Source organism: Patella vulgata, chromosome 2, assembly GCF_932274485.2.
Source record: "Patella vulgata chromosome 2, xgPatVulg1.2, whole genome shotgun sequence".
Classification (NCBI taxonomy): Eukaryota; Metazoa; Mollusca; class Gastropoda; family Patellidae; genus Patella; species Patella vulgata.
The window spans coordinates 22,637,227-22,651,359 of NC_065880.2; the positions used below are offsets into that span (position 1 = coordinate 22,637,227).

The 14,133-nt window shown below is 36.0% G+C and overlaps 1 long non-coding RNA gene across 1 annotated transcript; it reads right to left on the reverse strand.

Moving 5' to 3' along the window:
* Positions 1-4,120: 4,120 nt before the first annotated feature.
* On the reverse strand, positions 4,121-6,986 carry LOC126810909 (uncharacterized). The gene is made up of 3 exons (XR_007675326.2): positions 6,277-6,986; positions 5,608-5,683; positions 4,121-4,697 (listed from the first exon to the last, which is right to left on the reverse strand). It is a non-coding gene; the product is annotated as an uncharacterized LOC126810909 (long non-coding RNA).
* Between the last annotated feature and the right edge of the window lie 7,147 nt (positions 6,987-14,133).

The following is a 14,133-nucleotide window of genomic DNA, read 5'->3' on the forward strand; positions in this document are numbered from 1 at the left end:
GCAAAGCAATTTCTTCGGTTGATCATCAAATTTTGAGGGCACTATCTAAAAGATGAAAAAAAAAAAATTTGATGGATATATAAGGAAACACTTGAAAATCATTATATCTCGCAAAATGTAGTGCCCGAAATCCATTGTGTGGGATGGGGTGATGCAATTTGCAACCGGAGTTCAGAGTTTCAGAAAACCGCACAATTTTGATTTTGATACAGGATGTCTGGTGCTCAAACTCAAACTGTAAGTCCAGACTCTACTTGCCGTTCATTTTCGAGATACTACTACTTTTTTGTAGTAAAGTTAGGTAGGTTCATTTTTCGGCCCCATATTTTTGGGGCTTAAATGATACAGCCCCCTAATGGTTTTGATGCCTATTCATGTTTCAGTTTTAGTAAATCACAAACCGTGAATCATTTTAATAAATTCAGATTTTAAAATTGTAACTATCTTGCGTTTTTGCTATTATTGTGGGGTTTTTTCTTGTGTGTTTTGATAACCTCGTCCAATATGACATTAACAAAGACTCGAGAAAGAAATACACAGTCATTAAATATAGAGAAATCCACCCATTTCTTACACTGTGCACTGCAGTCGAACAATAGCTGAGTATAGCTTGCGGCTTGCATGGTTCAGTGACTAATATAAATTAATGGGGAAATGTATGGGCGAGACATATAAGCAGTTAATAAAACAGCGAGAACATTACAGGAGCTAACAGTCTTAGCCGTTGTTTTAAAGTGAATAACAATAATAAAGCTAGTATAAATATGACCATAACTTATTGACGTGCTCAATCAAGTCTTTTAACAGGTAGATGAAATAGGCCGATGACATATTTTAGTGAGGCGAAAGAGCAATGTATTCTGTGTACAAAGAAAACATCTTTTCTTATAATACATTACAAATTACCGGCAAAAAGCATCGCAATAAGACTAATTTCCTATTTTTTTTTTAAATCTTCGCACATATTTTATTGGCGATATCTTTCATAATTCATTTACCAACAAATCGAGACTGGAGCATTTTAAAATTTGCAAGAAAAAGAGGACGGTCTGTATAAATGTATTGAGAATAGTGAGAATAAGGGCTTTTTAAAATGGGTGTAAAAATGTTTCTTAAATAGTTCCAAAGAAAATCCCCAAAATATTGGGGCCATGCACAATATCGATAAACACGTTTCTTATTGTCCATTTCGACATGTCTGAATAATGTTCTAATGGACAATTCGAAGCAGTAGTGTAAAGTAAGCCTTAAAAGGTCTATCAATGTTAAAATTCAAAAGAGATGTAGAATTACACGTTTCTTGTAAAATGTGCACACATCCTGTATTGAAACATGTTTAAACAGTTAGATTACCCATAAAGAGCAGTCAAAGTACAACATACATCTACTTTAAACCTACATAGCTGTATCAATACAGATTACATGTAACAAAATACAGTTCTAACTTGTAAAACTACACTTTTATGGTTAATTTACCAATTATTTACAGTAACCCCATGTTACCGCACTAATACAGTAAATTTATAGTATAAAAACATGCAGTTGTATTTTTACAGCGTTATGTTAAAGGAATTACATATATTTCACTGTAATTTTACATTTATTTTTAACAGTGTATTTAACTATTTAAATGGAAACTTTAAAATACAATATGGTTAGCCATGTGTTTAAATGTGAAAACGCCAACGAGACTAAATAAGCTACCGTACTCATTGTCACGTTCCAGTGTGGGATCGAAACCACGCCACTATTTAGACCACTAGCCCCCCCCCCCCGGTATTAATAATGGTGAAAACTGTACTAATGTTGACAGATTAAATGGAGGTCGATCTGTTGACTATTCATTTCATCTTAGGCTTGAGATTTTGACGGAAAACAGTTTTAAATTGCAATATCCCTAATTCATACCGCCTCTTTAAAATGTATTTTTATTTCCTTATTCAAACGTATATCACATTTTAGAATCATTATATTAGGTTCTTTTCTTTTTTAATGTTTCTTAGTCGCGCGACAACAAAGCCACTGAGATTTTCGAACACAAAGGCCTTTTCAACATGAATCGCCAGTTATGTTATTATGAAAGGCTAGCGACAAGGAGGGTGTGTGTTTGCGGATAAAAATAAAGTTTTGAATTACGAAATAAATTTACAAGTTGACACAACTTTACCCGTAAACTCGTGGCAGTTTTAGGGTAGATATGTATAAAACGTTTCTATAAGAGCCATGCTTGCTACGTATGTTGCTACGTCGTGATATTGGTGCCTTGAAAATAATATCCTGTAATTTATTGCAATCCGAATTCATATAGACCGGAGGCTCAGCGCGGGGTTGGGGGGGGGGGTGTCCATCAAATGGGCACAAAACCAGACCCAACTTTTCTTGAGTAAAATTTTGCGTAGAATACGATGCCGAGTGGTAATCATTCCGCCGTTGGAGCGTTTTCGAGATATTCGGGGTCAAAGGTCAAATGAGTTCATTTGCACTGAAAGTGAATGCACAGTCATTCTTGTATTATGAAAAGAAGCTGAAAATGATCGAAAGTAATCACACGTTCAATAAAAATGTAAACTTGCTAAATTCACCTTTAGTCTTAGTGACCCTTGAGCTCAAAAGGTGAAATTTACCGTTTTTGCACTAGGAAGATTTAAAGCAATAAAATGTCAGCGTAAAATATAAAAACTAAAGCGAAACCTGTTCTAATTAATGATAGGAACATTTAAATTTTATCTTTAGGTGGTCTTAGCACCGAACTTTTACTTTGGAACGTCGAAAATGATCTTGCATAACAGAACCAAAACACTTTGAAACCTGTTTCAAAAATACGTAAAAACTGTCAAATAGAAATCCCTCCGATTTTTTTCCACAACGATTGTTATACATATTGATATTAGTTATCTGAAAAACAATTGAATAGTTTCAGTGTTGGACTCCAGCTTGCGGGCCGCGTGGATTTCCGAGAATCCCTGTCTAGGAAAACCGACGTTAATCTGTGACGGGAAAACACGTATTTGACGACGAGATTAAAAGTTTGCGAATTATTTATGATGGACGCAGATAAAACCGACGAATGCATTGTACATAGTAGTTCACAGGATATATATGTCGTATTGGTAAATGTTAGTAAATTGGTAAATTGGTAAATTGGTAAATTGGTAAATTTTGGCAGGCTTTGTGACGCGGCCTGCAGGCTGGTGTCCAGCCATGGAACTATTCAATTGTTTTTTTCAGACAACTAGTACCGGTATCATTATGTATAGCATTCATTGAAAAACTAATTCGGAGAGATTTTGATTTAACAGTTTTTACGTATTTTTTAAACAGGCTTCGAAGCGTTTTGGTTCTGTTATGCAAGATCATTTTCGACGTTCCAAAGTAAAAGTTTGGTGCTAAGACCACCTAAAGATAAATTTTAAATGTTCCTATTATTAATTAGAACAGGTTTCGCTTTAGTTTTTATATTTTACGCTGACATTTATTACTTTAAATCTTCCTAGTGCTAAAACGGAACATGTGACCTTTTGACCTCTGGGGTCACAAAGAACAAATGTGAATTTAGCAAGTTTACATTTTTATTGAAAGTATGATTACTTTCGATCGTTTTCAGCTTATTTTCATGATACAAGAATGACCGCGCATGAATTGTCAGTGCAAATGAACCCATTTGACCTTCGACGCCGAATATCTCGACAACGCCCCATCGGCGGACTGATTACCACTCGGCATCGTATTCTAGGCAAAATTTTACTCTAGAAAAGTTGGGTCTGGTTTTGTGCCCATTTGATGGACACCCTCCCGCGCTGAGCCTCCAGACTAATAGGGAATCATTTGACTGGTGCACTGGTTTCTCTATAGGTTTTATATATTGACGGTCCAGTAGCTTAATGCAAACATAATTGTAACACTAGACAGACATTTACAGACTAAGGTGTATGGTCAGCCTGTTTTATGGATGACACTATGTCGCTACAAATTAAATTAATGAAAGCTTGGAATGTACGGAATACATGTAGGCTATGTATTTTATTTACACATCTACAATAAGTTTTAGGTTTTTCGTATAAAAACAATTGTAATTTCTAAAGCACTATATATACAATGGAATTAACATTTCACTACACAATGTCAGTGCCACAATCAACACTTATCCTGTTCATTATCTTTACTGATTGCGATTACAACAAACACTCGTTAAGATGTTTTAAGCAAGGTCCAAAACCTTTTGGAATTGACGTATAGAATGTGAATATTTATAACATATCTTTACTTGTCGATCACGTTTTGCAATACTAGGTGCTGTTGACATATGAAAAACTCTTGTCGGCGATTAGTAGGGCCGGTCTTTTAGAGTAGTATGACTTTAAACGCTGATCTTGATGATTAGTATAGCTTTAATCGTTGATTTGAAGGAGAAATATAGCTTTAACCAGTCACAAAACACTAGAGGACAACACTGTACACGATGTCTTCATACACACAGTCAGATGAAGTCTAGATTGAAACATTAAACACTTCTTCGCCAAGAGTTCATCCTTACTAAATTTTCACATGAGGATACAGGCGATATTTCCTGATGATAAGTACTATTATTATCGAGATGTCTGGTATACGATGGTCTGGGTATGGTTATTTTAGTAGTTGAATCTATAGACGAATAGGTTGTAACAGCTTCTTCTATAATTTTATTTCGAGGACATTTTCTGTCAAAAACAAAAGAATAAAGAAAGTGAAAACTCGGGTCTATGAGAATTTATTTTAGAATAAAGACTAAACAACGGTTCCACGTTATGATATGGAAACGGTAATGAATTTATTGAGTATCCAAGGTATTTGCCCGTTTACTAGTCAGGATTCGAAAGTTTAACCCCATAAAAAGAAAACAAAAACTATGGGCGAACTATACTGACCAGGAACCAACCATGACGTCATCGCAGCCGTCTTGGAATTGTGAGTCCATGTTAACAATCGAGGCCAGTCAATTATCAGTGAACAAGCCTGTCAAGTTTCATGTTGATCGTACTTCAACTGGTAGAGCCTCAAGATCTTTCTCGAAAAAGCGTTGTACCCAATAACAAGAAGATGAATAGGGATACCCATAGAAGTCGTTTTGCGATGCAGGACAGGTTCCCGGTCATGAATTCAAGTAAATTACTTCGCTTTGTTTTTTTTTTAAATTTAGAGTGCAGTTGAAGAAAATGAAAAGTAATTGTTGCATGATCACCGATCGCAATTCAGCTATTTTATCACTTATTTATATTATATATAACCAGAGACGATTCAATACGCCCCTTGCCATGAATAATATATTTTTTTTAATTTGATAATTTGTTGACGAAACTTGCCCTGCAGGTGTATGTTGCAATTCAATACCCACCCAACATTTCACAATGCCGTTTTTCTTTCATTGAATTATACGGTTTGTGGTAATTTGTATTTTTTTTTTTTATTAGACATGTAAAATGACACCGAATAGCTTGATTTATGCGCTTGTGCACGGATGAAAGAACTGGGCGTTCATCAAATATATAGAAATAGACATCTTATTCATATCTTTCTATGATCTATGTAATTTATATAGTAGAGTGTATACTATTATAAAGGATTACAAACCTGATAAATATAAACAATAATACAGCGGTTAAACCCAACAATAGTACCCCCAAAACTCCACCAATAATAGCTGCAACTGAAATAAAACACGTATTGGTCTTTACAATAAAAGGTAGAAGCATAAATGTCTTCTGGCAGTTTACAATAGTTGATTGGTCTCACATTAAATTAAAAAATATGAAATTTGAAAAGAATTAAGCAGCATGACATCTGAAAAAATATTACAAAATATAAAATTTGAAAAAAAAAATATTTAAAAAAAAAGGTATCAAATTAATTGAAATAGTATTTAAAAATATGCAATTTTGAAAAATTAAAAAAAAAATATATGGAATATTACCACCTTTACCAAGTTACTACTACAATAAACTAGCTGTGTTTCCTGCTAAAATAATGTGCCATGTCTTACACCCAATACCTGCTCATTGTAAATGCTTAAGGGATTAACAGGGAACGCTTGGCGAGTCAACGCCTAATGCCCGTCCACACTATGAGTCAGCTTGCCATAACCTATTGCCCCCCTCCCCCTCCCTCCGTGGTGACGCCAGTGAGCATTTTCCTCGGAACCATTTGTCAGCGATATCTTCCTAGGTGGATCGGACGTAAATTCTTAGGGGCGTATTAGACGCTTCGTACACTGTCAAAGATCATATATAAATGACCAATTACCTGGTATGGCCGTGGACGACATATCATATGTTATGACTCCCGGCGGTTTATGAGATGGTGACATCTCCCCCTTATTAATCGTATTTGTTAAAATTGACGGATTATTTGGTTTAAAGAGAACTATATTACTTTTATTCTCAGGTTTTACAGGCGTGGGGGATCTGGGTACCGTTTTATTTATCACTTCATTTTGCGAAATAGCTGTATTTAGTTCTACTGCAGGTGTAGACGGGATCACAAGGCCCGAAGCAGTTGTTAATGACTTAGTTGTCGGCATTATAACTGTGGTTGGGAAGGTGTTCGACTTGGCTTTGGGTTCTTGATGTAATGTAGATGTTGGTCCTGGTGTTAATATTACGGTTGATGTTGTATCCGACATTGTTGATGATGTTGTCGAGATTCTAACTATGGATGGGTTGGTGCTCGACTGGGTTTTGGGTCCTTCATTTAATGTAGTTGCTGTTGTTGGTCCCTGTTTTAATGTTACGACTGATGTTGTATCCGGCATTGTTGTTGATGTTATTGGCATTATAACTGTGGACGAAACGGTGTTCCACTGGGGATTTTGTTCTTCATTTAATGTAGTATCCGGCATAGTTGTTGTTGTTGTCGGCTTTAGAGCTGTGGATGAAACGGTGCTCGACTGGGGCTTTGGTTCTTGATGTAATGTAGATGTTGTTCTTGGTCCCTGTTTTAATGTTACGGTTGATGTAATATACGGCATAGTTGTTGTTGTTAGAGCTGTGGATGAAACGGTGCTCGACTGGAGTTTTTGTTCTTCATTTAATGTAGTATTCGGCATAATTGGTGTTGTTGTCGGCTTTAGAACTGTGGATGAAACGGTACCCGACTGTACTGTAGATGTTGTTGTTGGTCCCTGTTTTAATGTTACAGCTGAGGTAATATCCGGCATAGTTGTTGGTGGTTCCGGATATCCATGTAAAATTATATGGGGAGTTGTCGTAGAAAGTGGATTGGTCTGGGAGGGTGTATTCGACACAATAAAGTTCGTATGTGTTGCTTTACTAATGGAATTTGGTTGGGTTTCTATTTGGACCATTGTTTGTTGTAATTGGGTGGTATCCGATCTTGGTTTAATACCTTGAGCAATTGATACTAGTGTTGTATTTTGTGAAGGTCCTGGCCGTGTTATCGTTGGTCTTTCACACTTGGTATCTAGGGTACTATTACCTAAAATCAAATTTTAGAGTATATACCAATATGCATTTACTACATTTAGTTTCAAACAAAAATAAATAAATATAATTGCATGTAAAAGTGAACGCGCAGTTAAAATGGACATCCATAACAAAACCTGCCGACTTCCAGGTATTAACACACAATTTCCATATCTATATATAGTACCTTAAAGATACATTATGGAAGATTAGATAAAGAGCTGACAGTTCGCACTACAAAAGTTAAATAGTAGATAATGTAACGGGAATATTCTGAAAAGTTCAGTCAAATTGGTTCACTCTAACCGAGAAAAACCCATTAAAAAAACAAACTTGTAGCCTCGATTGTCATTGTTGCCGTTGCGACGAAAATAAAAGAGGTCTCGGTTATTCATTTTTGTGTTTAATCATCAATGGCTGTTGAACGGTAGATCGGATTCAAATTTAATGAAAATCGGAAGCATCAGATGACATCGAGAGTTGATTATGGTCTTGTCATGTTAATAAATGTCTAATTAACATTCCAGGCCTAAGGAAAAAATGCAATAAGCAGATTTAGCTCTTGCACTATGTATGTTTAATATATATGTTGTTTTAATCTGAATAGATATACAACGGGTTTCAGAAACTGCGTTTAACAAGTCAAATAAATGAAGAGTTTGTCTATTGTCTACAAAGTTTTGTAAATTAATGAAATGGGGTGAAACGTCCTACTTTTCTGCACCAACCGAGCTAATAAATATAGACATACACCATGCAGTATACTACGATATAAATTTTGACTGGATTGTGGAGCTACGACCTACTTGTATTTCGAATTACATGTCCGAAAATTAGGAAAAAAAGGTTAATGGAAACTTCATTTTAAATACTATGATTTCTAACTATAAATATCTTTCTGATACTACTTCATACCCATTTTCTGATCAGTCAGCACATTTGATCATTTACAAAGATCTCATCTACAGGCGGAGCCACAGTGGCTAAGAGAGTAAGACCTTGGTTCGCTAACCTGGATCTCCGGCGTGATCCCCCCCCCCCTTACAAGTGGTACAGGACAAAAGGCCTGAAAGAGGACAACGTACAGTCGTTCTGATGGGGCGAAAAACATGTGTATGGCGTGCAGTAAAAAAAAACCCCTTGAAATAAAGAGTAGACCGTGCATATATAATAGATAATATATAACAGTTGTCGTTATAAATTCTACATACACATCCGTAACTACTATAACAAGACGAGTTTACTATGAAACAGGAATCGGCCAAGACGTCTTCGCATCCATCTTGGAATTGCGACGTCATATTAAAACTCTAGCATGTCAAGGTTCACGACGATCGTAGTTGAATTGAAGAACGTCTTCACCAGAAGAGTAAACAAGAAACAAGAAACAAGAGAACAAGATCAATAAGTCGTCAAGCGCGTCCAGTTACTGATCTAAAAGCGTGTGTATATCATGTCGTTTAAACAGTGGTAGCTAGGTTACCAAAAAAAACTTTTTACCTTCATTATTCGTCTGTTCACAATCACGCCCTGTGAATAAAAATAAAACGTGGGTTATAAATCATTCAAATCTGTGAAAAGGACTTAAAAAGGTATAAAGACAATGACATGCAAAAATGCTATGTCACTGCTATGTCATTATCATCAACATGTGCATGTAAACATTATCATCATGGCTATATTGACTTTATTCTCATCGAAATTTAACGCCCGTAAAGAAGCAACCCAAACATTTTAGTTTCGGAACGAATATCCCTTCATACATGAATGGCCGCTGACACATTATAATAGATATCACTCTTTTAAATAAGAAACATTTATTGAAATAGATTGGTATATTGTGATTTTAATTTAAGACAGTGTTGTTTGTACCCACAGTGTTTACGAATGAATAGTATGGTGTACCAACAGTGTTTATGAATACAGATTATGGGGCAATTACAGTGTTTACGAATACACATAGGCTATAGGATTACAATAACCCTACCATAACCACAAGCTAATCTTTATTACGATCAGTGACGGATCATGGGAGCGCCGGGCCGGGAGTCCTCAAACTAACATTCATTGAGACAGTAGGCATCCTGTATTTATAGAACTGTAAGCGCTAATGTTCGGAGTTTGTAAACTGTCACATTAAGAATGAAAATCTTCGTAAAAAATAGCGAATATTTGAATTTACAGGGCGCGGTTAAGTGGTCTCTCAAATTATTTACAGGACAAATTATTGAGATCAACCGGCCTCTGGCCGCCCGCCCATCGGGGAGTTGATAACAGAATTTGTTCTGCATATAGGATCTGTTGTTCCCCTACCTAACAATACCACGATTTGGGGGGGTAATGTGTGTTGATTATTATAACAATATATTTTTTTGTCATTTTCACCAAGACACTGGACACTTTCGGGGCCGGGCCTGGAGTATTTACTTCTATTGCTATCGCCATGATCTGTCACTGATTAGGATTATCCAAACCCTAACATACCGTGGTTATGAAAAATCCATTGCTTTATTTAATTAATTCAATTAAACCCATTTCCGACATGGAATGAGTGCAAGAAAACTTGAAGAGAATACTGTAACACATTTTAAACGAATGCGTAAACCATTTCTCCTTCCTTTCTAACATTTATGATTTGACCTGATTTTATTGGAGTAACCATTGACAAATATGTCCCGCTAATACTTGATTTTATGATTGACATAATACAGGTGATCAACAATGACAAAATATTTAGTTTACGCCTCTCTATATATCTTTATAGTACACTCTAAAACATTTAACTGTGACAGCAGAGGCAATCAGAAACACCAATCAGAAAAAAACGTGCTTCTGTATGACAGGTATGTACATATTTTAATTTTATTCCTCTACATGTATTTACATCCACTTTTGTTATTTCTCGTTTGCTTCTATTGCACTGATAAATTTGTATTTCAAATGAAGCTGTGTTCAATGGACCAATGTACATTTTAACAGTTTTTAAGTGAAAACTAAATAGATTTTTATTCTATCAAACTGTGCAACAGAACAGACATGCTTTTAGATTCAGATGGTAAACATAGCATAATTTTACTACTCCTCCATGCAAAATGAGCTTTTAGATATTCTACTGAACCCTTAGAGTTACCTTGAAATATATATCATGTCAACAGCACAACAGCAACAAACGAAGCATATATTTTAAATCAAAATATTGATGATAATGGGTAGAAAAATAAATTAGTGCCTAGCTGGTATACATTTATGCCAATCTATATTCCACATTATCTCTGCTGTCACAGTTGCAAGTAATAGGGTATGAGATTGTTTATGCTAGGGCCCGTCTTTTGTTATGTTTTCGTATTTGACATAAACTCTGGATTACTATTACGGTTGCTTCCATTAATCTCCATACTTGAATCGAAAAATTCGTAATTAAACATTGTCGCATATACTCGTTGATGACTCCCAGCGACCCAGTCTAATTAATATGAGATACTTATTTCGTTTAGTTTTTGTTTTCCGATTTTTTTTTATATTACTTTGCAATCTAGCCAATTTGCTTCCATCGCGATTTTATGTCAGTAAGAGTAACATTTATAACATATAATTCTATTTGAAATGTCTAAAATCACCTAAGCATTCAACTTTATTCCCATATCCTCATTTCCAAATACCATGCGCCCGGTATCATATGTCTGTCATTGAGTCAACTGGCGTGGTTTCGATTCCCCGGCTTTACGTTACAAGGAGTAGGGCCGCCTGTCCAACTACGTGGGTTTTCTCCGGGTCCCCCAGTCTCCCCCACTGTTAAAGACCCTTGCGCGCATATTTAATATAGTAAAACCGTGTTTTAACAGGCCGTCATATTGAACGCCGTGAGGGCAGTGGACACAAGGAGGTCATCGTTTCGGATTCCAGCATGAACCGAAAACAACTTCCGAGGTTTTTCAACCCTGTTACTTACATTACAGGGACCGCGCCTCCAGGACTACCAAGGGAAGTGTGCACAGTTGTTTGAAGGGACGTCCACCCCGGTGCAATGACGTGCACGTAAACGATAGTTGGAATTCGAAGTAAACTTGTTCCTAGTATTGTACACGTAAACATATGAAGGACATTTATTCAGATAGGCATATATCAGTCTGATGATGACTATGTGCTGACGAGACCCTTATCTTAATTTAAATCCTAATCCGTAACCTACAAAGATTTAGTCAGCAAAAATTACAACATGGATTCTAATATACTTTCTTTAAATTTGTAGCACTTTTGATCTTTTCTTAAATTTCGAAATTATTTGTATAGACGACGAGACTTATCGCTAATATTTTGGATCTAGAAATTGACACAAATGGGTCGCGACGTATATAATAATGTAATGTGAATGTATACAAACTGATTTACATTCAATCGTTTCTGTTTTTACTGCAATATCTTATCAGTTATGTTCGGCGAAATACGCCAGAAGTCTCAATCCAATGGCAATCTCTAGCGTCTGGTTATTTCACTCTATACCGATAGTATTTATTGCGCATGCTCTCCAGATAAAAATATGACGTCACCGTTTGACATGACTTGTGGAATATATCTAGCCTCTTTCTTCGAGTCCCTTGTTAAAAATGGCGCTGAATGCCCCATGGTTCACGATTCGTGTACCAACGGTAAGATGTTTATTTTGTCTTAATTATTGGATACCAGAAGCCCATCTTTTCCTGGTAAGATCAGAACATTAATGTTGATTTAAATTAACAAATAATTCGTGTTTTCAATGTCGAAGACTTTGGATTATAATGAGTTAGAGACTTAGCTACTTTAAGTGTCCCCTCACTTGCCTCGAATTTTAGAGATGCCCATTCCTTGCCACGTAGGTCCGAGCCTAAATGATCTATAGTTAAACTGTCAATCCGATTTTAATATAGTTATACAGATTCAAATAAAATTCTTAATTATATTAATTCACTTACCCACTACTTCAACCAGCACACAATTTGTAATGAGAAAACAAACTAGATATAACCCTGCCATCTTGAAGCTCACAAAACTTAAGTCCCCGTTGATGCGACTCTTCTGGCGGTTACGTTAAAACTAAACTGTAAATTCTATGGAAAACCAGCGGTGGAATTTTAAACGTGTAAACCAATAAATCACACAAAGACATGCAAGTGATTACGCCAGACAGTTAATGAATCCTACCCACCTGCTATAGACAAAGGTCTGTTTTGTATGGTTCTTTTTCATGTGACATCCAATGTCATATTGTTTTAATGCATTTATAGTCCTTTCTGTCATTTTTATTAAACAGATACTAGGTTGAATTTATAAATTGACATTTTTATTCACAGGGCAGGATGGAGTTACCTATTACATCTTTTGACTAAAGTATTATGTTCCAAATCACAAGAACACCATAGTCCGGTTTCAAATACTTTGTTGAATTGAAACATCGAAGAAAGATGTGTTTTAACCCTTTACTTCTATATTTTGGAACAGATTAGGTTTGTGCATATTTAATTAATTGAGAGAGAGAGAGAGAGAGAGAGAGAGAGAGAGAGAGAGATTTAACGTCCAGAAACTAGGTCATTTCGTGACAAACATGTGGTCTTTAGCTGTGGGCAGACAGAAACCGGAGGACAACCCACGAGGTTGGTCAGGCGACCCTACCCGTTTTCACGCACAAGCGGCGAATCGAAACCACGCCACTGGACTTTATGATCCAACGCGCACGCGTTAAACATTTCGGCCAACTGCCACTCTTAGTAAACTGAACTATTTAGACAAATTTTTAAAATGATGACTAAAAACGGTAATTTACCCTCTCCCGACTTCGTTGTAGATTCAGGGTTGTATAGCCCACACGAAAAGTCCAAGATGTGAATGTAGGTATGCTCACTGTTTTCATTCTGTACTACCAAAATATAAAGACTAAGGTGCAACACGCAGGTAGGTGCTCTGTCGACTACGCCTTTTGATAGTGTAAAGACTGAAGATGATGGAAGAATATATAAATGACTGCTGCAGTGCCCCCACCCCTTTCAAACACACGCACCACACTCCAACCCTACACATATACATACTTTGACATACCCACACTGCCTCAATAATGATTTGTCGGGGTTGCAGAACAATGAAGAGCATCTAGTTCCCCAATGACCCCTCTGGCAACATGTATGATTTATATTCCTATTCCTGTATAGATAGATGGTTGGTCGAAATAGATACTATCAACCTTTAAAGGAAGAGTGAATAGGAACCTCCGTTTTACAGTAGCTGGTGGGTATTGCATGCCAATACAGCTAATATATAACATTTTATTTTCCGTAGATAGGAGTTTAATATCAAGATATATAAAACATTACATAAAATTAACCATATATATTGTATGTACATAAAGCTGCATGTATGTGAATAAACTGAGCACATAAATAAAACGGGATAGAACAAAATATGGAAAATATCAACTTATAACAGAATACATTATCAATATTAAATAAATAACACAGTTATAAGCTTATACTACACGGCTTATACAGGACCAGACCACTGAAATTACTGGTTTAGGACTTGGTCTTCGGCCATCCAATGACCTTATAGGCAAGTGGTCAATTTTCAATTTTTTGTTCAGCCCAGATCAAATCATATGTTATATTTACGGGACATACTATGTGATTTAAAAAAAATATAGCTACATGTATTT